At 44.9% G+C, this 25,047-nt stretch overlaps 1 protein-coding gene and 3 non-coding genes across 4 annotated transcripts in view; 1 reads left to right on the top strand and 3 right to left on the bottom strand.

The window, feature by feature from the left end:
* Positions 1 to 25,047, bottom strand: part of LOC136872598 (E3 ubiquitin-protein ligase TRIM45) — a 362,766-nt gene that overhangs the window by 154,521 nt on the left and 183,198 nt on the right. The window lies entirely within an intron of this gene.
* On the bottom strand, positions 4,573 to 4,644 carry TRNAP-CGG (transfer RNA proline (anticodon CGG)). Its single transcript has one exon. It is a non-coding gene; the product is annotated as a tRNA-Pro (tRNA).
* TRNAP-AGG (transfer RNA proline (anticodon AGG)) lies at positions 16,547 to 16,618 on the bottom strand. Its single transcript has one exon. It is a non-coding gene; the product is annotated as a tRNA-Pro (tRNA).
* On the top strand, positions 19,787 to 19,858 carry TRNAP-UGG (transfer RNA proline (anticodon UGG)). The gene has a single exon. It is a non-coding gene; the product is annotated as a tRNA-Pro (tRNA).

The following is a 25,047-nucleotide window of genomic DNA, read 5'->3' as shown; positions in this document are numbered from 1 at the left end:
CCATTACCTTGTAGATGTTCTGCTGGCCGAAGAAAGAGGCGCCCCGCTTACTGTTTAACACACACACTCAGCAAGACGACGATCAATTGACAAGGAAACTCGAAAAGCCTCAACTTATATACCCTCAGGGAAGGTTCGAGAGAATTCAAGACTAATCCAGACCCGCCCTCTCAAATTTTAGTGGTGAATTCAAAGTGAACAAGAAATGCGGGATTGGTTGAAAATTAATTACAAAAAATTATGATTGGCTAGATTCAAACCTGGCTGAAAAAAAGGAAGTGTCGCCAACCCGCAAATAAATGAACATAGATTCAGGTATAAAAAACTAGAAATACGAAACTTCTTTAAGTTGAAGTTCTTTCACCTTGCACCAGAGTGCATGACCATAGTTTTGGTAGTGTCATCTGTGGAAAAATGTCCAAACTTCTTGATGAATGGCAAACAAAACAAGAAATTCAAACAGTTTAGGAAACTTCACCATAACACCATTAAAGTTCCAAGTTCAGGTATTATCAGTTTCACCTTTTGATCGATAGGGGAGTTTATAAAGGCGCTTATTTTGAATGAGTGGAGTCGAGGTGTACCTCCCGGTACAATAATAATAATAATAATAATAATAATAATAATAATAATAATAATAATAATAATAATAATAATAATATTCTGCCCTCCCACTATTAACTACGTTTACGGAGACCCTGAGGTGCAGAAATTTTGTAGCGCAGGAGTTCTTTTACGTGCCGGTATGTACCGACACAACGCAGTTTGGTCGTGGAAATGAGGCTGCGACTGAAGTCTATGTCTACCGTAGCTCACTTGTTAGGCATGGAAGAAAACCCGTTTACTGATGGTCAGTTAATTAAACCCTGTTTGATTGTAGCAATTGAAGAAAAGTGTCCAGACCAAATATACTTCATTCCGTCAGCGTTTCCGCGAGAACAGTTGCTCGAAGTGTTGAGGACATTGCAAGCAACATCAATAACCAATTTTAAAAAGGCAAATGTCTCCTAGTGGTTTTCCTTTTTTTACGATATAATAATTATGAATTATAATTCATGCATACTAATAGTAAATTTGCTCCACATTTGGGCTACAATTGTGACTATTTAAATATTTAGCTCTCATAATACCGATGATCTGGCATTCTGTTACATAGGTCATAATTGCAAACCCCTGAATCGTTTAAAACTGTGTAAGAGCATGCACTCAGGTTCTTCTTCTTCTCCATCTTCTTAATCTGTTTACCCTCCAGGGTCGGTTTTTCCCTCGGACTCAGCGAGGGATCCCACCTCTACCGCATGAAGGGCAGTGTCCTGAAGCTTCAGACTTTGGGTCGGGGGATACAACTGGGGAGAATGACCAGTACCTCGTCCAGGCGGCCTCACCTGCTATGCCGAACAGGGGCCTTGTGGAGGGATGGGAAGATTGGAAGGTATAGACAAGGAAGAGGGAAGGAAGCTGCCGTGGCCTTAAGTTAGATTCCATCCCGGCATTTGCTTGGAGAAGTGGGAAACCACTCAGATTACTATGAAATAATGTTCTGGTTAGATTCATTAACGTCCACCTCTGTGGAGTAGTGGTTAGTGTGATTAGCTGCCACCCCCGGAGGACCGGGTTCGATTCCAGGCTCTGCCACGAAATTTGAGATGTGGTGCAAGGGCTGGAACGGGGTCCACTCAGCCTAGGGAGGTCAAATGAGTAGAGGTGGGTTCGATTCCCACCTTAGCCATCCTGGAAGTGGTTTTCCGTGGTTTCCCACTTCTCCTCCAGGCAAATGACGGGATAGTGCGTAATTTACGGCCACGGCCGCTTCCTTCCCTCTTCCTTGTCTATCCCTTCGAATCTTCCCATCCCCCATAAGGCCCCTGTTCAGCATAGCAGGTGAGGCCGCCTGGGCGAGGTACTGGTCATTCTCCCCAGTTGTATCCACGACCCAATATCTCACGCTCCAGGACACTGTCATTGGTGCGGTAGAGGTGGAAACCAACCCCGGAGGGTGAAAAGATTAAGAAAGAATTCGTTAAATTATTCAATGTAAAAAGAATGAATTAAAATATTTTTCACAAAATATAATATTGGTACAAATTAAAATTGCATTTTATACAGTGCTCTTACCACCCACATTACAACCATCGCTCTATAATGTTTTTTGTTGATTTCACCTTGTAATTCTTGGTTTAGTTCTTCCGAGAAGCAGTCTCCATTTACGTTACCAAACCGATGAAGAATTTCAAAAAAAGTGTGAATCGAAGGAAAACTACTTCGAGGATCGCTCAGGGGAGAATCAACACCCCCCCCCCCCTCTTCTCAGATGACCTCTCGAGGCTGAGTGGACCCCGTTCCAGTCCTCGTACCATTTTTCAAATTTCGTGGCAGAGCCGGGAATCAAGGCAGCTAAACACACACTAATCACTACGCCACACAGGCGGACGTCTCCGATGTACACAACAGCTTAACATATTATCATCATCATCATCATCATCTGTTTACCCTCCAGGTTCGGTTTTTCCCTCGGACCGCCTCAAGGGCAGTGTCCTGGAGCTTCAGACTCTTGGTCGGGGATACAACTGGGGAGAATGACCAGTACCTCGCCCAGGCGGCCTCACCTGCTATGCTGAACAGGGGCCTTGTGGAGGGATGGGAAGATTGGAAGGGATAGGCAAGGAAGAGGGAAGGAAGCGGCCGTGGCCTTATGTTAGGTACCATCCCGGCATTTGCCTGGAGGAGAAGTGGGAAACCACGGAAAACCACTTCTAGGATGGCTGAGGTGGGAATCGAACCCACTTCTACTCAGTTGACCTCCCGAGGCTGAGTGGACCCCGTTCCAGCCCTCATACCACTTTTCAAATTTCGTGGCAGAGCCGGGAATCGAACCCGGGCCTCCGGGGGTGGCAGCTAATCACACTAACCACTACACCACAGAGGCGACCTTAACATATTATCAACCATACCATACTCTTAACTTGTGAAAAATCAAGATTTTCATCGATCTAAACTGTCGCCCATTAAACTTACAAGCTTTTTCACTTCCCTGATGAGTGTACTAGCGACCAAAAATCTTGGCGCTGAACAGGGCAATTTTATAAAAAAACCTTGCTACTGGAATTCACATATATACACTGACTGACAGAGCAAATGCAACATCAAGAAGGAGTGGTTCGAAAGGGATGACAGTTGGGGAAAAAACAGAGACGGCACGGACGAATAATTGATGTTTATTTCAAACCGATATGCAGGTTACACAATGCGCACGGCATCGACTCAGTAGGATGTAGGACCACCGCGAGTGGCGATGCACGCAGAAACACGTCGATGTACAGAGTCAATAAGAGTGCGGATGGTGTCCTGAGGGATGGTTCTCCATTCTCTGCCAACCATTTGCCACAGTTGGTCGTCCGTACGAGGCTGGGGCAGAGTTTGCAAACGGCGTCCAATGAGATCCCACACGTGTTCAATTGGTGAGAGATCCGGAGAGTACGCTGGCCACGGAAGCATCTGTACACCTCGTAGAGCCTGTTGGGAGATGCGAGCAGTGTGTGGGCGGGCATTATCCTGCTGAAACAGAGCATTGGGCAGCCCCTGAAGGTACGGGAGTGCCACCGGCCGCAGCACATGCTGCACGTAGCGGTGGGCACTTAACGTGCCTTGAATACGCACTAGAGGTGACGTGGAATCATACGCAATATCGCCCCAAACCATGATGCCGCGTTCTCTAGCAGTATGGCGCTCCACAGTTACTGCCCGATTTGACCTTTCTCCACGCCGACGCCACACTCGTCTGCGGTGACTATCACTGACAGAACAGAAGCGTGACTCATCGGAGAACACGACGTTCCGCCATTCCCTCATCCAAGTCGCTCTAGCCCGGCACCATGCCAGGCGTGCACGTCTATGCTGTGGAGTCAATGGTAGTCTTCTGAGCGGACGCCGGGAGTGCAGGCCTCCTTCAACCAATCGATGGGAAATTGTTCTGGTCGATATTGGAACAGCCAGGGTGTCTTGCACATGCTGAAGAATGGCGGTTGACGTGGCATGCGGGGCTGCCACCGCTTGGCGGCGGATGCGCCGATCCTCGCGTGCTGACGTCACTCGGGCTGCGCCTGGACCCCTCGCATGTGCCACATGTCCCTGCGCCAACCATCTTCGCCACAGACGCTGCACCGTGGACACATCCCTATGGGTATCGGCTGCGATTTGACGAAGCGACCAACCTGCCCTTCTCAGACCGATCACCGTACCCCTCGTAAAGTCGTCTGTCTGCTGGAAATGCCTCCGTTGACGGCGGCCTGGCATTCTTAGCTATACACGTGTCCTGTGGCACACGACAACACGTTCTACAATGACTGTCGGCTGAGAAATCACGGTACGAAGTGGGCCATTCGCCAACGCCGTGTCCCATTTATCGTTCGCTACGTGCGCAGCACAGCGGCGCATTTTACATCATGAGCACACCTCAGTGACGTCAGTCTACCCTGCAATTGGCATAAAGTTCTGACCACTCCTTCTTGGTGTTGCATTTGCTCTGTCAGTCGGTGTACAAATCTTGACATCTGAAAGAAGTTGTTAAAATTCGGGCTCGTCCGGGATTCGAACCCGGGACCTCTCGCACCCGAAGCGAGAATCATACCCTTAGACCAACGAGCCGCTCATGTGTGGAGCTAAGCACTTACATTTACCTGATGTGTGCACTAGAGACCAAAGCACGGGGCAGAATCTGTATTGGTGCGACGTAAAGCTAATCGAGAAAAGGGGAAGAAAAAAAACTTCGCCATGGAAATTCATACGTTTACCAATCTTGATATTTGAGAAAAGTGAATAACCGAGCTCGTCCAGGCCTTGAACCGCGACCTCTCGCACCCAAAGGGAGAATCGTACCCCTAGACCAACGAGCCGCACAGGTTTGTACTGTCTTGAGCTAAGCACTTACATTTCCCCGTTAAGTGCGCTAGAGACCAAAATACACGGTGGAGAACCACAATTATAAAATACTAGCTGATGTACCCGAGCTTCGTTACGGAATTCAACATTGCATGCAGAATTCTAGGTGAACTAGTGTACACGTTGTGAGGTTTTTTAAATTTTATTCGAACCCACCATTTCCCGAATGCAAGCTCACAGCTACGCACCCCTTACCGCACTGCTAACTCGCAAGGACTTTTTCTAATTGCTGTCGAAATAATTTCAATTTAGCTTGGAACGCTAACACATAACTATAGACTTCATTTAACAGCACGCGTCTGTGGTGTAGTGGTTAGCGTGATTAGCTGCCATCCCCGGAGGCCCGGGTTCGATTCCCGACTCTGCCATGATATTTAAAAAGTGGTATGAGGGCTGGAACGGGATCCACTCAGCCTAGGGAGGTCAAATGAGTAGAGGTGGGTTCGATTCCCACCTCAGCCATCCTGGCAGTGGTTATCCGTAGTTTCAGACTTCTCCTCCAGGCAAATGCAGGGATGGTACCTAACTAAAGGTCACGACCGGTTCCTTCCCTCTTCCTTGTCTATCCCTTTCAATCTTCCCATCCCCCACAACGCCCCTGTTGAGCATAGCAGGTGCGGTCGCCTGGGCGAGGTAGTGGTCATCCTCCCCAGTTGTATCCCCCGACCCAGAGTCTGAATCTCCAGGACACTGCCCTTGAGGTGGTGGAGGTGGTATCTCCCGCTGAGTCCGAGGGAAAAACCGACCCTGGAGGGTAAACAGATAACTGCTGCTGCTTAAATGCTTTCATTCCCCGCCCGAAGGACGGGGCGGGCCCCCTAGATCGTGTCGCGATCTCTCGGGCCGGGAGAAGGGAAAAGAAGTAGAAGGTGTGATAGAAGAGGAAGATGGGGATAGCGATGTAAATATTCATGAGGAAGTAACGGTGGGTCTTCTTAGCTGGGGAGATGGGAACGATAGGAATTGTGCTCGAGGAGTGAAGTTTAAATGAATGTAGCAGGGTGGAAATGGAATGTGAGGAGTTGCAGAATTGTTGTGATATTGTTAAGGGAAGTGATGAGGAGTCGGATGATATCTAGCGTTGGAGGTGGTGGAGGGAAGAAATTAGGTGGGGAAAGGCGTGGGCAAACGGGTGTACTAGGTTGGAAAGGAGGAATTGGCCGGGGGCGGCAATATGGTGGGTTGAAACGTTGGCGAATAGGTTGAGGTGGGGAGAGAGAGGGCTCAACTTTATGACGATGGCGATAGATGTAAGCTCCATTGGCAATAAGTCGTTGGACATCTTCGGCAGTTGGAAGGTGTATGCGGACCATATACGTCGGGCCGGAGGAGTTCTTGATCCGAAAGACGCGACGAACTGGGACGCCTTCGGCTTGAAGTTCCTGGAGAATCGTTCGAGCTGAGAGAGCAGGATCCACTCCGCGTACCACACAGCTGTACATGGTGTGACAGGTCGATGAGGACTGCGTGGATGGTGGTGTGGCGGAGGCTGCTGCGTCGGCGGCGTGCGTAGATGGTGGTGACGAAGGCAGTGCTGCAGCTGTAGACGGAGATGTCTCAGTGGGTTGGTTCAGGTGTTGAGGTCCTTCAGGGCTAGGGCAGACAGGGAGGAAAGAAGTCATGAGAGGAGAAGGATGGCATGTTATAACAGTTGTGACCGGGACAGAAGGATAGAGAGGGATGGAGGGCGTGCTGGTCGTTGCGATGGTAGTGGTGATGGTGGTGCTGGTGGTGGTGGCGATGGGAGTTGTGTAGAAATGAGAGGAAGATGGTTGGGACGGAGTCCACTGTGGTGGTGTTTCGTTGGCAAAGTACGAAGGACAAGATGTCACTCGGTGGATCTGGCTGTCCAAGTAGATTCCGCTGGCGAGAAAATGTGAAACGGCGTCAGCTGAGTGGAGATGTAGCAGGACCCGACGTGTAGGGACGAAGTCTTGCAGTATCCTTGAGACGCTTCGGGCTGGGACGTGTGCCATTTGGAGTTTGGCAAGTAAGTCCTGGTCAGAGAGAGCGGGATCGATGTCATGGAGCACGCAGCTGGACATGGTGCTGGGGAGGCTGACTACCAACTAGGTGTCGGCCCAATATGCTGATTGAATCGGCGAGAAGCTGAGTTATAGATGGTGAGCCACCCGGCCGAGCAAAAATGATTTGAAGGTGCGACGGAGTTCGGTGCAATCCAAATCAGAGGAGAGAGTCACCCAGAGCTATAAAACAGATAAAGAAGAAGAAGAAGAAGAAGAAAATAAAGTTGCCTTAAGTCTGTGAGTAGATATATGTGAATACTGTAGAAAGCAGGGAAGAGCTGGCAGTTTCACAAAGCACTACACAGGCGCCACTCTGGCTGAAAAATATCCCCTGAAACCACGTTAAGTCACGTACAGGAAGTAGGGTGGCTAAAAGCTTTCTCAAATAAATGTTTATGATACCGCCGAATACCGGACTTTCTACAAGTGTTCTCACGGGAAACCGCAGTAAAGAATGCGGCGCGCCTGAATGGGTTACAAGGACAGAACAAATACCTGTCACCCCTTGGCAAAGATGGTTTCACCCACGCCAACGGGCGGCGGTAAAATTCTAACCAATCAGAAATTCTGAAATTAAACTGTCCTACACCAGTTTGGTGTCGGAAGAAGTAGAGAAATACTGTGTCCTGACCTGCAAATAATATTTAAGGAATTATTTACGCAAATACGTGATTAGCAATTCCGTAAATAATTTTTCAACATTGTGTGGAAGAGTGGTTTCGTCCAGGAAGCTAACTGACATGGCGGGAAGGTGCCGTGCTGCGAGTGTAAATAGACCCTATGACTCATTTCAATTCATAAAATAATCTACGATTATTTCTGATAACGCAGTGCGACATGCGAATCAAACCAAATTTGGGAATATCTGGAGTGCATTTTCTGAACATTTAACTTACGGACAAGTGAAAAAGTGATCCAAGGTGCAATATCACTACGCCACATCCCCTCCAGTGGAACTACTTTGAGGCGGGGGTGCGTGAATTTACAAAACCGGCAGCGACAATGTGCCGATACTCCAGTCTTAGTTGAAATTTCTGTGTGTACAGGCGACTCTTCAGAAGGTACAGCGCTAAGTGACGGCCATAGCTTGGAGTGAGTAAAGTCTTTGATCAGACAAAGTACAGTTGGGGAGAACTCTCATAATAACATCAGGTCATAGGAAACTTTCAAACATTTTATTACAGTAGTAATGACGATGATGTTTATTTCTATAAAATACTTCCTAAATGAACACTTAATGTGGTGAGCACGGCGGAGTACGCAGATGAACAGTGGGATATTTCAGAACAATGTGGTTGTACAACATTTCCTTAGCTCACACGTAACTTATGCACTAGTATTTGGGTGGAGAAATTATTATTCTAGGAGGACTATATTTGCATAAAATTTATCTGTGGCTTACATGGGAGCAGTGTAATCAAATTTCCGCAGTTTATGAAAATTACTGTTTCGTTGGAGACATTGGGAGCAAGCAGTAGTTGTGCTAATTACAGGGAGAAACTTGTTTACTACTGGGATATAACGGGACCAGGACTGCTCGTCTATTTCCACGTCCGAGCAAGGTGAATGACTGCTAAATCCCTTGTATAAACAAACTGTAAAGGGGGCGAGCTGTAAAGACACGTCGTGGAGGACACAGGGCCAGGTAATTTTGTTCCTGACTAAGATCAACATCTCACCCAGTGTTAATTCATATGCTGTGTAATTTATATTTTACTATAATTGTTAAGAGTGCGCGTGTTGTGAAATAAATCTTACGCGTGCTACGCAAATATTAAACATGGATCATAATCGTGTGCACGAAGTATCACATATTATCATCAAGATGCGGAAGATGGAGTAGAGTAATGGAACGGGGGCCAAGGAGGATCCAACCTGCCTCCCAACACTAAGGTAATGAGCATGTTATAATTTTGTAATATGTAATTGAGGACGACATGAACAATTCGTGGTCAATTTTAGGTCTGTAAATTCATGTATTCTTGTATATAAAAATTTCACGTACTGGATGGTGTAGTAATGCTTTAGCCGTCGTTTTGCAGTAAAAGTTAGGTGGGAGACCAAGACAATTACATCTGACGACTCGGGATGTAAATGTCCTGGTGTCAACATAATAATAATAATAATAATAATAATAATAATAATAATAATAATAATAATAATAATAATTAGATAATATTCGTGTTTTCTCTTAATTTTCTCACATATTTATTTGTACCATTTGGACATGAGTTTATTTGTTTTGACATAATATTGAAGCCTAATTTTCTGTAGATATTTCATGCCCAGTGTAATTTCAGATTTTAATGCAATATAAATGTAATGTGTAATGGTGATATTTTGATTCTCGTGGATGCTGCCGAGCTATTATTTTATTTAACTAGACACGATTACGGCACATCCAATTTTATTTATTCTGTGATCACATTTTAGATAACCGTTTTCTTGGGATTTTTATCCTTATTTCTGGTAGTGTAGCGTTAATACGCGATCGTATTTTCCTTCGGAATACGCGATTTTATTTTCTTTCGGAGTACGCGATTTCAGTAGTCGTGTATTTGAGAGGCAATCTTGTTGTTACCGTCATAACTAAAGAGGGAAACATTGCCGGTCAGCTCTGATAATTCATGGCAGCATGTGAATGAAAGATGAAAGATCAAAATATGTGAACAAAGAGGTATTAATGTCCCTGATGATAATAATCAAAGAAATGGAGAATAGAGGCTAGAGGACCATGTCGTATAACGGTGTCGTATTGATGAATATGTGAACGACACAGTGAATTAATAAAATATTGGCCCGTGTGGAAATGGGCGAGGATACGTTGACAAATAAATGCTACGTTGACAAGTAAATGCTACTTTGAGAATAATGAAATGAATAGGAGAATTGAAAGACAATCAGTTTAACCAATAGAGTTAAATCTACGACGACATATATGGTAATTGTAGGCGGAAGGCTTATATACTCAAATACTTTCCAGGGACGTCGTAACGCTTGGAAATATGCAAATCAGAGGCCGAGTGGAGACATGAACAGAGCGAGCCAACAGTGCGTATTTTTGAAAGTCATTGGTGATCATGATGATGTGTAATTTTCTCAGTCATTGTTCCTTAAAGTTGGGAAATATTATGTCCAGACATTTACATCTGTTGTCAGGAGATTGCCGTCAAATCCACCTCAGTTGTTGCTTGAATTTCAGCTTGACAGCAATGTTCTGCATTTTTGATTTCGCGTGTTCTATTTAATCGTGGATAGGCAGTGATCACTTTTAATTTGAGATTTTCTTTCCTATTCTTTTCGTTCCTTTGGGATATTTTTGTCACTGTGTTTTTTATTTATTTAAGTGGTGAGACTGAAGGTACGTGAATACTGTTGTAGTTACATGATTTTAATAATATAGGTGTAGTTAAGTCATTTTTTCTTATTTATTGCTTTGGGAGCACAGTTGTTTCTCCAGTGCATTGTATATTTTGTAAATACTAATTTCAAGTGTTAGGTTAGTAAGACCACGGATTATTCATTAGTCAGAATCAAATTAAATATTTATGCTCAAAGGCATCGTAATCACTAAGATTTTGGACCCCACTACAATTTAATTAGGAAAATAAACCGACTTTTAATAAGAAGTTATGTGATAAATGCCGCAAACTAAGTAAATAAGATGGAACCTGCCTCCATCAACAATGATATCATGCAATTATGGTTATTCACAGTTCAAATCCAGACAGCGGCAAGCAAGCTAAAGTTAACGTTGTAAAAGGGTCGAGTTCATTAAATAAAAATAAAACTGAGGCACTTGGCCTAATTTAGTTATTTTAAGTGTCCAGACTATCACAGCTAATAATGAGTAAGTTGACAAAATAACTGAGTGTTCATAATCAATGTCTGATGTGGTAAATATTTTTTGTTAAGCCACCAGGTACACTGACTGAAAGTGACAATGCAACACCAAGGAGGAGTGGTTCGAAAGGGATGAAAGTTGGGGAAAAAACAGAGACGGCACGGACGAATAATTGATGTTTATTTCAAACCGATATGCAGGTTACACAATGCGCACGGCATCGACTCAGTAGGATGTAGGACCACCGCGAGGGGCGATGCACGCAGAAACACGTCGATGTACAGAGTCAATAAGAGTGCGGATGGTGTCCTGAGGGATGGTTCTCCATTCTCTGTCAACCATTTGCCACACTTGGTCGTCCGTACGAGGCTGGGGCAGAGTTTGCAAACGGCGTCCAATGAGATCCCACACGTGTTCGATTGGTGAGAGATCCGGAGAGTACGCTGGCCACGGAAGCATCTGTACACCTCGTAGAGCCTGTTGGGAGATGCGAGCAGTGTGTGGGCGGGCATTATCCTGCTGAAACAGAGCATTGGGCAGCCCCTGAAGGTACGGGAGTGCCACCGGCCGCAGCACATGCTGCACGTAGCGGTGGGCATTTAACGTGCCTTGAATACGCACTAGAGGTGACGTAGAATCATACGCAATAGCGCCCCAAACCATGATGCCGCGTTGTCTAGCGGTAGGGCGCTCCACAGTTACTGCCGGATTTGACCTTTCTCCACGCCGACGCCACACTCGTCTGCGGTGACTATCACTGACAGAACAGAAGCGTGACTCATCGGAGAACACGACGTTCCGCCATTCCCTCATCCAAGTCGCTCTAGCCCGGCACCATGCCAGGCGTGCACGTCTATGCTGTGGAGTCAATGGTAGTCTTCTGAGCGGGCGCCGGGAGTGCAGGCCTCCTTCAACCAATCGACGGGAAATTCTTCTGGTCGATATTGGAACAGCCAGGGTGTCTTGCACATGCCGAAGAATGGCGGTTGACGTGGCGTGCGGGGCTGCCACCGCTTGGCGGCGGATGCGCCGATCCTCGCGTGCTGACGTCACTCGGGCTGCGCCTGGACCCCTCGCACGTGCCACATGTCCCTGCGCCAACCATCTTCGCCACAGGCGCTGCACCGTGGACACATCCCTATGGGTATCGGCTGCGATTTGACGAAGCGACCAACCTGCCCTTCTCAGCCCGATCACCACACCCATCGTAAAGTCGTCTGTCTGCTGGAAATGCCTCCGTTGACGGCGGCCTGGCATTCTTAGCTATACACGTGTCCTGTGGCACACGACAACACGTTCTACAATGACTGTCGGCTGAGAAATCACGGTACGAAGTGGGCCATTCGCCAACGCCGTGTCCCATTTATCGTTCGCTACGTGCGCAGCACAGCGGCGCATTTCACATCATGAGCATACCTCAGTGACGTCAGTCTACCCTGCAATTGGCATAAAGTTCTGACCACTCCTTCTTGGTGTTGCATTTGCTCTGTCAGTCAGTGTATTTATGTGATGGCAAAGTATACGAATAGTAATGAGATACCGTGTTCATGGGATTTCTTTATTGTTATCCTTTTACATAATTGTCGTTTTACAGTTGGGTAATTGTCAAATTAACAAGTACTTGGAATCAAAACTTAGGATACCCACAAATAAAATCAGTGTAATCAATTAATCAATTAATTAATAATTTATGCAAGTCAAGTTTATTTAAAATGACGGTTTATATGTAATTCAAGAGGTGTTATTTATGAACGATGAATCTTGGTTGATCTCTGGTCTGTTGTTGTTGTGTCATGGACATTGAAGACACGAGTTCGATTTGTGATGATCACTTATTTAATTTTGTTGACCTTAAGTCAGGTTCATTAAGGCAGATGTTTGATTTTTGTTGAGAAGACTCCATTGTTTTATTTTCTATAATTCTATTTCATTTTATTTTAACTTCACTTTATTTAAATTTTCATTTTATTACGTAATTTGCCGATTTTGTTAATAAATTAGTTTACTTATTTCAATTTATGTAAGTCTCGTGGGTACCGTTATTTGGTAGTTAGTTGACCCCATCTTTCACTCCCTCAACCCTGATCATGTGGCCCGACAACTCCGAGGAAGATGAAGGACGTAACCACACCCAAGAAGATGAGAGTCCATGTGAGCGGTAGGTATTATTTGATGTCTTTACTCACAGGAGCAGCCGGCGCAACAATCAAGCAAGAAGAATACCGCAACATTTGCTTTCAAAAGGGCACAGTACATTCGTTTCTCATTCTCACAATTAATGCAGTTTTTGCACCATTCATATTTCTTGCTCCATCTGTTCTTATAGCTGCCAATCCATCCCGTTCTAAATTGAGATTCTTCATTGTTTCGCTCAGTTGGAGAAGCAAATCCTCGCAATTCAATGGATGCTTCTTAAATATGTCAGCCCCTCACTTGTCAAAGCCACAAATAAAAATTAAAAGCACTCGAATAAATGGGCACAAATTAGCCCGATTTCTTCTGTTCTTTTCGTAATTATGCTCCACGATAAGTTGACCGAATTTATTAGTTGTTTCTTTTCAGCAAATGCGGCTACTTTCAAGAATACCTATTTTACAATGTTTATGCGCCACCTGGGAGCAACAAACGCCAGGAAGAGAACGAATTCTTTCAGTCAGACTTAACATACATTCATGTTCATAAAAAACAGAACATCTTGAAAGACTAGCGATAGGAAGTTCATATTCACAGGACATGTGCATTAGTATGTTCTGAAGAAATGATTAGCATTTGAACCATATTGGCTCTGAGGTTCAAGGTCCACATCGATATCTCGGCACACCACCACCGACTGGTAAAATGTGCCTGCGGCTCTCGTCGCTATAAACCGAAGGTAATGGATCTGTGTGACTTGAGTAGACGCGCAGGATGCCTTGCAGATGTATGCGAGAACCGTACCATCAAATAAGTGAGTTTGAAAGAGGGCGCATTATTGGCATGAGAGAACGTGATGCATCTATCCAGGAAATTGCTGCTTGTGTGGGACGAAGTGTGTCGGCAGTGCAACGGGTGTGTTCAGAATGGTTCATAGAAGGCCGTAGAACACGACGAGATAGGTCTGGTCACACTATCCAGACCCCCCCCCCCCCCCCCCGAGAAAATAGACATCTCATCCGAATGTCATTGCAGGACAGATCTGCGTCTTCATCGGCTCTGGCGCAATAGTGGAACAGTGTAACACATCGTACACTATCAGGAGTGACAGTCCGTCGCCGTTTATTACGGTCTGAGTTACCGGCGCGTCGTCCACTTCTCCGCCTACCTTTCACTACTGTGCATAAACATGCTAGACTGCAATGGTGTATGGAACGAAGTCACTGAAGACAGGAATGGCAGCAGTTAGTGTTGTCGGACGAATCAAGGTTCTGTTTGTTTGAAAATGATGGCCGCATTTTGGTTCGCCGCACACAGGGGGAGAGGCATCACATTGACTGCATTCGCACAAGACTTACAGCGCCAACTCAAGCCTTATGGTGTCGGGTGCTATTAGGTACAGCTACAAATCACAGTTGGTGCGTGTCCAGAGCACTGTGACCAGTTTGACCTACGTTAATGACACCCTGCGACCCGTAGCCATACCCTTTCTGCACGACACCCCAGGCGCCATATTTGAGCAGGACAATGCGCGACCACATTTTACTGCACGAACACGTGCCTTCTTGTTGTCACAGGATATCAGGATGTTGCCCTGGACCGCCCGATCACCGGACTTGTCGCCAATCGAATATGTGTAGGCTACGGTGAAACCACGGGTGCGGCGCTGTGACCCAATGCCAACCACCAAAATGAACTGTGGAACCAGGTGAATGCAGCATGGATGGCTGTATCCAAGGACGTCATTCGCACCTTATATGCGTCGATACCATCACGCATGGAACAAGTTATCAGTGCCCATGGAGGACCCAGTGCTTACTAGGCAACATGACATATGCTGAACCTAGGTGACTGAAATGCTAATCGTTTCTGCAGAACATACCAATGAACATGTCCTGTGAATATGAACTTCCTATCTCTAGTCTTTCAAGGTGTTCTGATTTTTATGAACATGAGTGTATTTATTTTTCTCCTTGACTGCTTCGTAGGACAGGAGTACACAACACAACCGATCGTTAGTAAGGCTTTCGATTCATTTTATAGACAACTATTCGATGCCGAGCCATCTCAGGGCATTGCAAATGTTTCTTTTCGAGGACTGTAAACCTAGACCTCTCAGAGAAGAAGTCAACTCAAATTCTGAAGGACCCTTAACCAAGGAGGAGGTTTTCACAGCAATGTGTTAAGGCAGGAGCTGAAAAAACACATAGGATTTATGGATTACATAAAGAATTTTACTGTCTGCTGTGCAATAATTAGAGAAGACCTCACTAGCGTCCTGGCGTACAGAATATACAACTTTGTGAATCACATCGTCGAGGGAATATTGTACTGATAAAGAAGTTCTCTACTGCTCCTACTGCCGATTATTATCGCCCAACCACTTTCCTAAACTATGACTACAATATACACTATTTTTCTTTTGCTTTGTTTAGCGTTACAATAGCATATTGGGTGTTTTCGGTGACGTAAGGACGGGGAAGATCTAGAATTAGGAAGGCGGAAGCCATGTCCTTAATTAAGGTAAAGCCCCAACATTTGCCTGGGGTAAAAATAGGAAGCCACGGAGAACCATCTTCAGGGCAGCAAACGTTTGTTTCGAACCCACCATCTCCCGACTGGAAGCGCACGGCCAGCTCTTTCTCGGTTACTCAATATTAGCCGGAATTCTCGTCGACAGGTTACGACCAGTGTTAGCCTTGGTGAATCACCTGTTGAACCTGGTCTTAGCCCCACATTCAGCTCTTATTTTCAATGAATATGAACGTATCTGCAAACGTGCAAAGTATTGGCTTTCACACTACAATAATTCAGTACAACAAGGATGTCAGACTTCAATGGTGCTGTTTACCTTGACCTTGAATTCTCCCATTTGCAAGTTACATAAGGAACCGTGTGATATTAACAACGATGTACACCAGCATCTGGGTTGTCTACCAGCAATCATAAATCCAAAGCGCTTTTCGTAGAAGACCGAGAATCATTACCTCAGCTTTCATCTCTATAAACGGCGGAAACACACAAGATGCTTGAAATACATTACGCTCGACAAGCCAGTAAAGTGAGTCAACAAAACTGGCGACATGCTGTCTGTGCAAAACAGCCCTACTTCCGAGACCTCTCTCTCATGCAAAGTATTTGGGCTACCCTACTAGGGATAGACAAGGAAGAGGGAATGAAGCGGCCGTGGCCTTAAGTTAGGTACCATCCCGGCATTTGCCTGGAGGAGATGTGGGAAACCACGGAAAAACACTTCGAGGATGGCAGAGGTGGGAATCGAAATCCCTCTACTCAGATGACCTCCCGAGGCTGGGTGGACCCCATTCCAGTCTTCGTAACACTTTTGAAATTTCATGGCAGAGCCGAAAATCGAATCGCACGGAGGCGGACATCCGCCAAATTCCTTCAAAAAGAAAACAAATCAAATCGTGCCCGCGGAATTGCCGGAGCTATAGGTATACTGTACTACCCAGCACTTCTACACTGTAGTGACAGGAATCCTATGTATTTCATACTTCATCCAATACCAGATCAAGGTAAGGTCAAACATGATTATGTGTGTTCTATACTTTAGTTAAAGCATTACGTGATTTCAAAAAACGCTGGGCTCGTCCGGGATTTGAACCCGGGACCTCTCGCACCCTAAGCGAGAATCATACCCCTAGACCAACGAGCCGCACGGTGAGCCGCACTGTTGTTTAATAATAGCTTATCTTCATTCCAAGCACGTTACGTCAGCCGGCTTAGAACGTGGACAAGTGAGCAATTCAATTAACCTTGGATGTGCATGAAATATTCAACAGTTGCCGATGATCTCCATTCACTTAGGTTAATGATTACCAGTCACCAGTTCGTTATATGTCTGGCTTTTGATAACAGGCTAATAAATTAATACCGGGCGAGTTGGCCGTGCGCGTTGAGGCGCGCGGCTGTGAGCTTGCATCCGGAAGATAGTAGGTTCGAATCCCACTATCGGCAGCCCTGAAGATGGTTTTCCGTGGTTTCCCATTTTCACACCAGGCAAATGCTGGGGCTGTACCTTAATTAAGGCCACGGCCGCTTCCTTCCAACTCCTAGGCCTTTCCTGCCCCATCGTCGCCATAAGACCTATCTGTGTCGGAGCGACGTAAAGCCCCTAGCAAAAAAAAAATAATAATATAGGCCTATTATTGGCATAGTTCTTCCTTCACTTCTTTCTTCTTCTTCTTCTCCTTAATCTGTTCACCCTCCAGGGTCGGTTTTTCCCTCGGACTCAGCGAGGGATCCCACGTCTACCGCCTCAAGGGCAGTGTCCTGGAGTTTCAGACATTGGGTCGGGGGATACAACTGGGGAGAATGACCAGTACCTTGCCCAGGCGGCCTCACCTGCTATACTGAACAGGGGCCTTGGTGGGGGATGGGAAGTTTGGATGGGGAGGAAGCGGCCGTGGCCTTAAGTTAGGTACCATCCCGGCATTTGCCTGGAGGAGAACTGGGAAAACACGGAAAACCACTTGCAGGATGGCTGAGGTGGGAATCGAACCCACCTCTACTGAGTTGACCTCCCAAGGCTGAGTGGACCCCGTTCCAGCCCTCGTACCACTTTTCAAATTTCGTGGCAGAGCCGGGAATCGAACCCGAACCTCCGGGGGTGGCATCTAATCACGCTAACCACATCACCACAGAGGCGGCACTTCTTTCTTAATCCGTTTATTCTCCAGGTTTGGTTTTTCCCTCGAACTCAGCGAGGGATCCCAACTCTGCCGCCTCGAGGGCAGTGTCCTGGAGCATGAGACTTTGTATCTGGGAGGATACAACAGGGGAAGGAGCACCAGAACCTCGCCTAGGGGGGCCTCACCTGCTATGCTGGACTTGTCGGGGTGGGTCGGTGGGGGGTGGGAAGGTCGAAAGCGGGCGTAGCATTTGCCTGGAGGAGAAGTGGGAAACCACGGGAAAATCACTTCGAGGATGCCTGAAGATGAGAATCGAACCCCGGCCTCCGGGGGTGGTAGTTAATCACACTAACCACTACACCACAGAGGCGGACCTGATGAGCAGTTCATACGGTACAGTTTTCAGTCATTATGCAAGTTTTTAAAAATACTAGTACGGTAGCGGTAATTCGTTTCTTTCAGGGCTGCGAAGGAAAAGGGGATTACGGGTTGAATTTTAAAGAACTGCGATATTAGTTTAAGTGTCTTTAAAGCATAGCTTGAATGAGTCTTTGCCTTCATATACATTATTCATTTATTTACCATACATATACTTTTCTCTAGAGTAGGAACTTTGAGAAATGATATAGGAACATAGTGCCTAGTAGAATATGTGTTCGCAACACTAAGCTGTACTGCTGTGAGAACAGCTGATGAAATCCGCCACGACGTATATCGCATGTCGTCGTAATCTGTTTACCCCCCAGGATCGGTTTTTCCCTCGGACTCAGTGAGGGATCTCACCTCTACCGCCTCAAGGGCAATGTCCTGGAGCTTCAGACTCTGGCTCGGGGGATACAACTGGAGAGGATGACCAGTACCTCGCCCAGGCGGCCTCATCTGCTATGCTGAACAGTGGCCTGGGTGCGGGATGGGAAGATTGGAAGGGATAGACAAGGAAGAGGGAAGGAAGCGGCCGTGGCCTTAAGTTAGGTACCGTCCTGGCATTTGCATGGAAGAGAAGTGGGAAACCACTTCCAGGATGGCTGAGGTGGAAATCGAACCCACCTCTACTCAGTTGACCTCCCGAGGCTGAGTGGACCCCGTTCCAGCCCTCGTACCACTTTCAAAATTTCGTGCCGGAGCCGGGAATCGAACCCGGGCCTCCGGGGGTAGCAACTAATCACAATAACCACTACACCACAGAGGCGGACTGTATATCGCATGTAAGGTATAATATTCACAAAAGCACGTGAGTTATGAAAACATGTAAACAATATCCAGAAACTGGAAACATACTGGTGGTACGAACTGACACCATTTTACATTACGAGAGAAAAATAATTTATGACGAATAAATATGAGAATGAGGAAATAAGATTCCGCCTCTGTGGTGTTGTGGTTAGTGTAATTAGCTGCCACTGTACTAACATACTCGGCCGGATATTTGTAGTATGCAACACTGCTTCACAGGGACGTTTGGTGTTGTGCTAATATAGTCGGGCGTCAGAAGATCTCATTATTAATCTATGGCAAGGCCTCTCAGGGTGCATGCGCCTGGTGCATGCACTGTGCACGGTGCAAAAGACGACTTCGCTTGGTTGACCAAAGTGCAGACCCCACTCCTCGATTTGGAGCAATAGCACTGTCTTTCTCTTTCTCCACGCCTGTCTCGCACGCTCCCCCTGTCTCCCTCTTCCTCACTTGCTCCGTAACGCTCCAAATCCGAGCCGAGTTGAGCCGAGCTTAGCCGAGTAGCCCAGAGACGAAGCGTTGGTCCGAGCTGAGCCGAGCGGGACCGATGCACAGTGCACGGATCTCTTGCGCCTCGATTTGCACGCGTGAGATTTTGGGCGTTTGAGCGGCCCTGATCTATGGTCTTCATACTCGGTCATGCAAGACTCTATTAACATTCACAAAGATGCTCAGGTACTTACAAAATATGATCGTACCATTTGCCTGGATTAGACGGTGCGTGGAAAAGTAGAGGGCCAATGAAGAAAAACTCATCAATGATAAAAGCAGAATTATCATGAAATGACCCGTAAAGAACGACATGATACTGTATTTCAGTATGTGAGTAGGAGACTTATTCTCAGCTGTGACGATCCAGGCAGGACACTGCTTCACTTCAAGCGTTTGTCCTTGTCTCGACGTGATGCACTTGGCAGCTTCACCAACAATTGTGGGGAGAAAGCATTTACCCAGCATGTGGCTCGTTGGTCTAGGGGTATGATTCTCGCTTTGGGTGCGAGAGGTCCCGGGTTCAAATCCCGGACGAGCCCATTCATTTTTTTTTTAAACTGTTGAGGAAAGTGAAAGGATGAAAATAGTGGCAATGCCGTTTTTCCTCTACCTGTTACCTACACCGATAGGTAGGTATTGAAGATGTAAAATCATGCAATTTATCATGGTGTACTTGTGAACGCAGTAGAGCGAATGGCTAGCTGTCAGGGGGAGGTGAAGGAACTCTGTAGGTCTATGTCAAGTGCTAGCTCATGTTTCATGCGAAGCGCGAATTGTACAGGTAAGCCTCCGGCTGACAACTGAAGCACGTTTGAATACACACATTTTTTCGAGAAGTACTTGTTCGATTTTCAAGATAATCACAGCGCTGAATTTGTTCCTTCCTTCTTTCTTAATCCGTTTACCATCCAGGGTTGTTTTTCCTTCGGACTCAGCGAGGGATCCCACCCTCTACCGCCTCGAGGGCAATGTCCTGGAGCCTGAGGATTTGGGTCGGGGAATACAACTGGAGACGAGGAGCAGTACCTCGCCCAGTACTTTCTATACTGAACAGGGACTTTGTAAGGGAATGGAAAGATTGAAAGGGATAGACAAGGAAGAGGAAGAAAGCGGCCGTGGCCTTAAGTTAGGTACCATCCCGGCATTTTCCTGGAGGAGAAGCGGGAAACCACTGAAAACCACTTCGAACATGGCTGAGGTGGGAATCGGACCCCCCTCTACTCAGTTGACTCCCGAGGCTGAGCGGACCCCGTTCCGCCCTCGTACAACTTTGCAAATTTCGTGGCCGAGCGGGGAATCGAACCCGAGTCTCTGGGGGTGCCAGCTAATCACACTGACCAATACACCACAGATCGGACGCTGAATTCGTAATGTCCGCAAATTTCAGGCTAGGTGCAGAAAACAGTGTAATTCCGTTAAGAAAACAGAGTTAGTGCCTGTATCTGACACTCTGAGAAAGTACTTCAGGTCTGATAATGAGCCCCTTAGTGTCATTAGTGAAAGTGAAAACAGGATGGCAGTACATTGTTACGAATACAACACATTTTGTTTTATTACTCTAATTCATTTCACGATGACACAAATGCACACACACACACACGCACACACTTTTATATTCAACAATGAATGACCACACTTACTAACTGCTACCTATTCACAAGTCTCCGCTCTTTTCACACAGCAGGGAGTCCCCGCTCGTTGGTATTAACTGAGAGCGCTATATTGCTATTCACAGGTTAGCCTTTCTTTCACTTCTCCAAGTCCAGTCACCCCATACACAGGCTACTCGATACACAACGTACGATGACTGTCCCTCTGATGGATTCCTGAGAACGTCCAGTAAATCACAGAGTCAAACACAGTGAACAACTGAAAACTGATACCTACTCGGTGACAGCTCAACAGTGCTAACCAGCAGGACAATACTCCTCACAACAACATTACCTCATTGTTGGTAATGGTGAGGTTGGGAAGCAGTGACTTGTGCTCTATTTTTTTCAAGATTTTATAGTGGATATAGTGATGTTTGCATGAAAAGGATGCAATTATTTCAAACTATAAGTACTCATGTTTAAACTGACGTAAACATATTTCAATTGTAGCTCAACTAAGTGCTATAAATCAGTTTTTAAACTGTAGCGAGATTCAGTGCAATCGATAATTGTGTTTACAAAATTGCTACCAACATAGAATGTTAACATTTCTGTGGGGTCAAGTAAACTATCGATCGTGACAAACTACTACCAACTTTAATGTTCAATGTTTTCAAGGAGTAAAAGTGTATTGTACTGAATCGATTGCAACGAGTACAGCCAACATTACGAAAGTTTATCTGTACAGAGCAAAATGGGTGTGTGTGGAAAATGTTCTAAAGCTGTGGCACGTCAGGATGTAAATGGAAAAATTCAGCGCAAGTTACGCAGTAATCTGTTTCATAGTGCATGTGTAAATCTTACGGAAGTGTGTGTGAAAAACTTGCGATCCAGTGTTGAGATGTGGTTTTGTAGTAATTGTGAGAAAACTCCCCGTGGTGATGTGAGTGATCAGGAGGGCAGTAAAGTTGTAGAAAATGTACCAACTGTAAGCGAGATATATCGACTTCTGCTTTCGATTAGTAAAGGAGTTAAGGAATCGTGTAAGATTATTGAAGTAGAGCTCGGTAAATCACTGAACTCGGTTCATGAGAAACTGGAGGAAAACTTTATTCTACTCAACAGTCATGGAGATGAACTGAAATCATGTATGGAAGTTATTGAGAGCCTTAAATCAGAGAACTGTGCATTAAAGAACAAGATCTGCAACTTACAGCAACAAATAGATGATCTAGACCAATATGGAAGGCGGAATACACTGGAAACTTATGGGATTTCTGAAACGCCAAATGAAGATGTGATCTCCTTATTAAAAATGTAGGTCGGGTATTAGATATTACTGTGACTGATAATATGATTGGCACATGTCATGGGTTATAAAAAGCCAATAAGTCAATCTCACGCAGGAGTTATTGTGAAATTTTTTGGAAGATTTGACAGGGATATGTTTCTACAGAGGCGTAAGGTTAAAGGTAACTTGAGCTGTGCTGACATTGGACTCACCTCTGAAGGGCCTATCTATATCAACTTTAAACAGAAGGATTATTTTCAGTGAAGCGAGAAAGGTAAAAAGGGATGGATAATGCAGGAAATATTAAACTTAGGAAGAAAGCAAGTGACACTAATGTAGAACGATTGATGATGCTAAGAATTTGGTATGATATAGATGGCTGTAAGGGATGAATTGTTATCATTTTACTATAAGAATATTAAAGGGTTGAACACCAAAATAAGTGACATATACGGGTGTCCTTGCTATTAACTATGACGTGATCATGGTGACAGAGTCATGGTTGACGCAGAGCGTATATGATGGGGAAATATTTGATACAAGATATCATGTTTTTCGGCGGGATCGTGTTCATAAGATGGGTGGTGGTGTTTGGATAGCTGTTGCTAATACTTTTAAATCTGTTCTTGCAGAAATTGATCTAGAGAACATCGAATGTGTCTGTGTTAATTTTATTTAAGGTGAAAAAATATATCTCGTGGTAACTGTTTACTTTTCACCAAACTCTGATTTAGAAACTTATATAATTTTTTGTAGTATTTGAAAATATCGAATTCATACAACATTATAATGTTATTATAACGGGTGTTTATAACTTTGATCATTGATAGTAACTGTAATTTACTTAACTGTGGACCAAAATACCTTGCTCTGGCTAATTTTATTGCTTTATTCAATCTCAATTCGTTTAACAACGTAAAAAATACCAATAGAAAAACACTTCTTTTTTTCTATTTGCTTTACGTCGCACCAACACAGATATGTCTTATGGCGACGATGGGATAGGAAAGGCGTAGGAAGTGGAAGGAAGCGGCCGTGGCCTTAATTAAGGTACAGCCCAGGCATTTGCCTGGTGTGAAAATGGGAAACCAGGGAAAACCATCTTCAGGGCTGCCGACAGTGGGGCTCGAACCCACTATCTTCCGATTACTGGATACTGGCCGCACTTAAGCGACTGCAGCTATCAAGCTCGGTGGAAAAACACTTGCTTTAGTCCTTTCCAACTATGTAGGAAATATTAATATATTCAGAAGAGATTACGCCCTTGTGCCTGAAGATTCTAATCATCCTGCTTTATATTTTGAACTGGTTGTTTAAGATTGAGCGAGTCAAAATGTTACCTGTCAGCATCTACAATTTCCAGAAGGCTGATTTTTATGAATTGTATGCATCGTTACAAAAATACAACTGGAATCAGTTACTAATGACTGATGACCCTCATAATGCAGTAAGCTATGTTTATGAAGTCCTTAATAACCTTTTCACAAAATACTCGTATGTTCCTAAAAACAGTGAACAAGAAGAGAATGTACCCTTGTTGGTTTGCAATAGATATAATTGAAATATCGAAATCAAAGGAGACTCACAGGAAGCACATGAAGCATTCATAATACAGTGCTCACATGTACAAACAATTAAGAAAACAGTCTAAGACACTTTTTGCAAGGGCATATAAATTGTATATTGTACCAGGAAGGCATAGGCCCTGGCACATATGTGTTGTAAAATAATTATTCATGAGAGAACGGCTAAATTACGATGTACGAACAGCTGTACGAGAGAACGTTCTCGTCTATACCACTCTGCGTGAGGAAGACAGCATAAGAGGGGCAAGGTCGAGTGACGTCAGCACCGCATGCATCTCACCTCCCCGCAGAAACGTCTCGAAACAACTTTTATACTTCTCAACGACTTGACCAATAAATATGAGACTAACACCAAATTGTAACTTACATTTTAAAAGGACAACGTTGCAAATTTGAGATTAATCCGCCTAGTGGTTTCAAAGATATAACGAGTTGAAGTTTGAGAATTATAACCACCACTCTGTCGCCCGACTCAGAGAGCTGCTTCCAGCCGGATATAAATAGGTCGACAACCCGAGGGTATAGTCAGTGTATCTTAAACTCTACGACTCATTACTAGACGTCACTATACTCCGTCGCGCTTCGCAAGTGATATGAAAGTGAACTTTGAAATTGTGCGAGGTCGTTGCAAGTGAAGTTTCAACCGCGTCGTGACGTGTGAAATATTGTAAAATTTCTCAGACTGAATCTTCATTGTATAAGATTTACGAGTGTCTTAACCAAGTGAATTTACGATAGAGACCGTGCATCGACGTTTGAGTGAGAGTTTAAGTGTTTAATTTACCAGGCGACGGTATTGTGCACTTTGTCAATATCTCATAATTTTGAACTTTGCCATTGACAATGACAGCATTCTAGGACATACTGCGTGATAAACTGAACTTTCAATTTATAACAATTTAATTAATTCTGAGACGCATTTCTCGTACACTATTACGATTGTGAACTGTTTGAAATACCATTCCACTAGAATATTCAATAAATGACAGGACTAAATGTAACGATTTTTCACGTATTTTCTCGAACTTTCGATTATTACCCTGAGAAACTAATTGAATGTTAAGGACAGTTTATGGCAATATTAGGTCATACGATCTCATGTCATGCAAATTCATTCATAAAAACCTCTTAATCTATGAACACTAGTATTCAAGAGACTGTTTCAGGAGCGATGTTAATTGCATTTTCTCGAGTGTTTCATGGACTGTGATGGTTACTCCACGAGTGAATTTAAGACATAATCAGTGACTGTTATGAAC

This window comes from Anabrus simplex, chromosome 4 (assembly GCF_040414725.1).
Source record: "Anabrus simplex isolate iqAnaSimp1 chromosome 4, ASM4041472v1, whole genome shotgun sequence".
Lineage (NCBI taxonomy): Eukaryota > Metazoa > Arthropoda > Insecta > Orthoptera > Tettigoniidae > Anabrus > Anabrus simplex.
The sequence above is the reverse complement of the archived record's forward strand: the minus strand, read 5'-3'. Positions and strand labels throughout refer to the sequence as shown.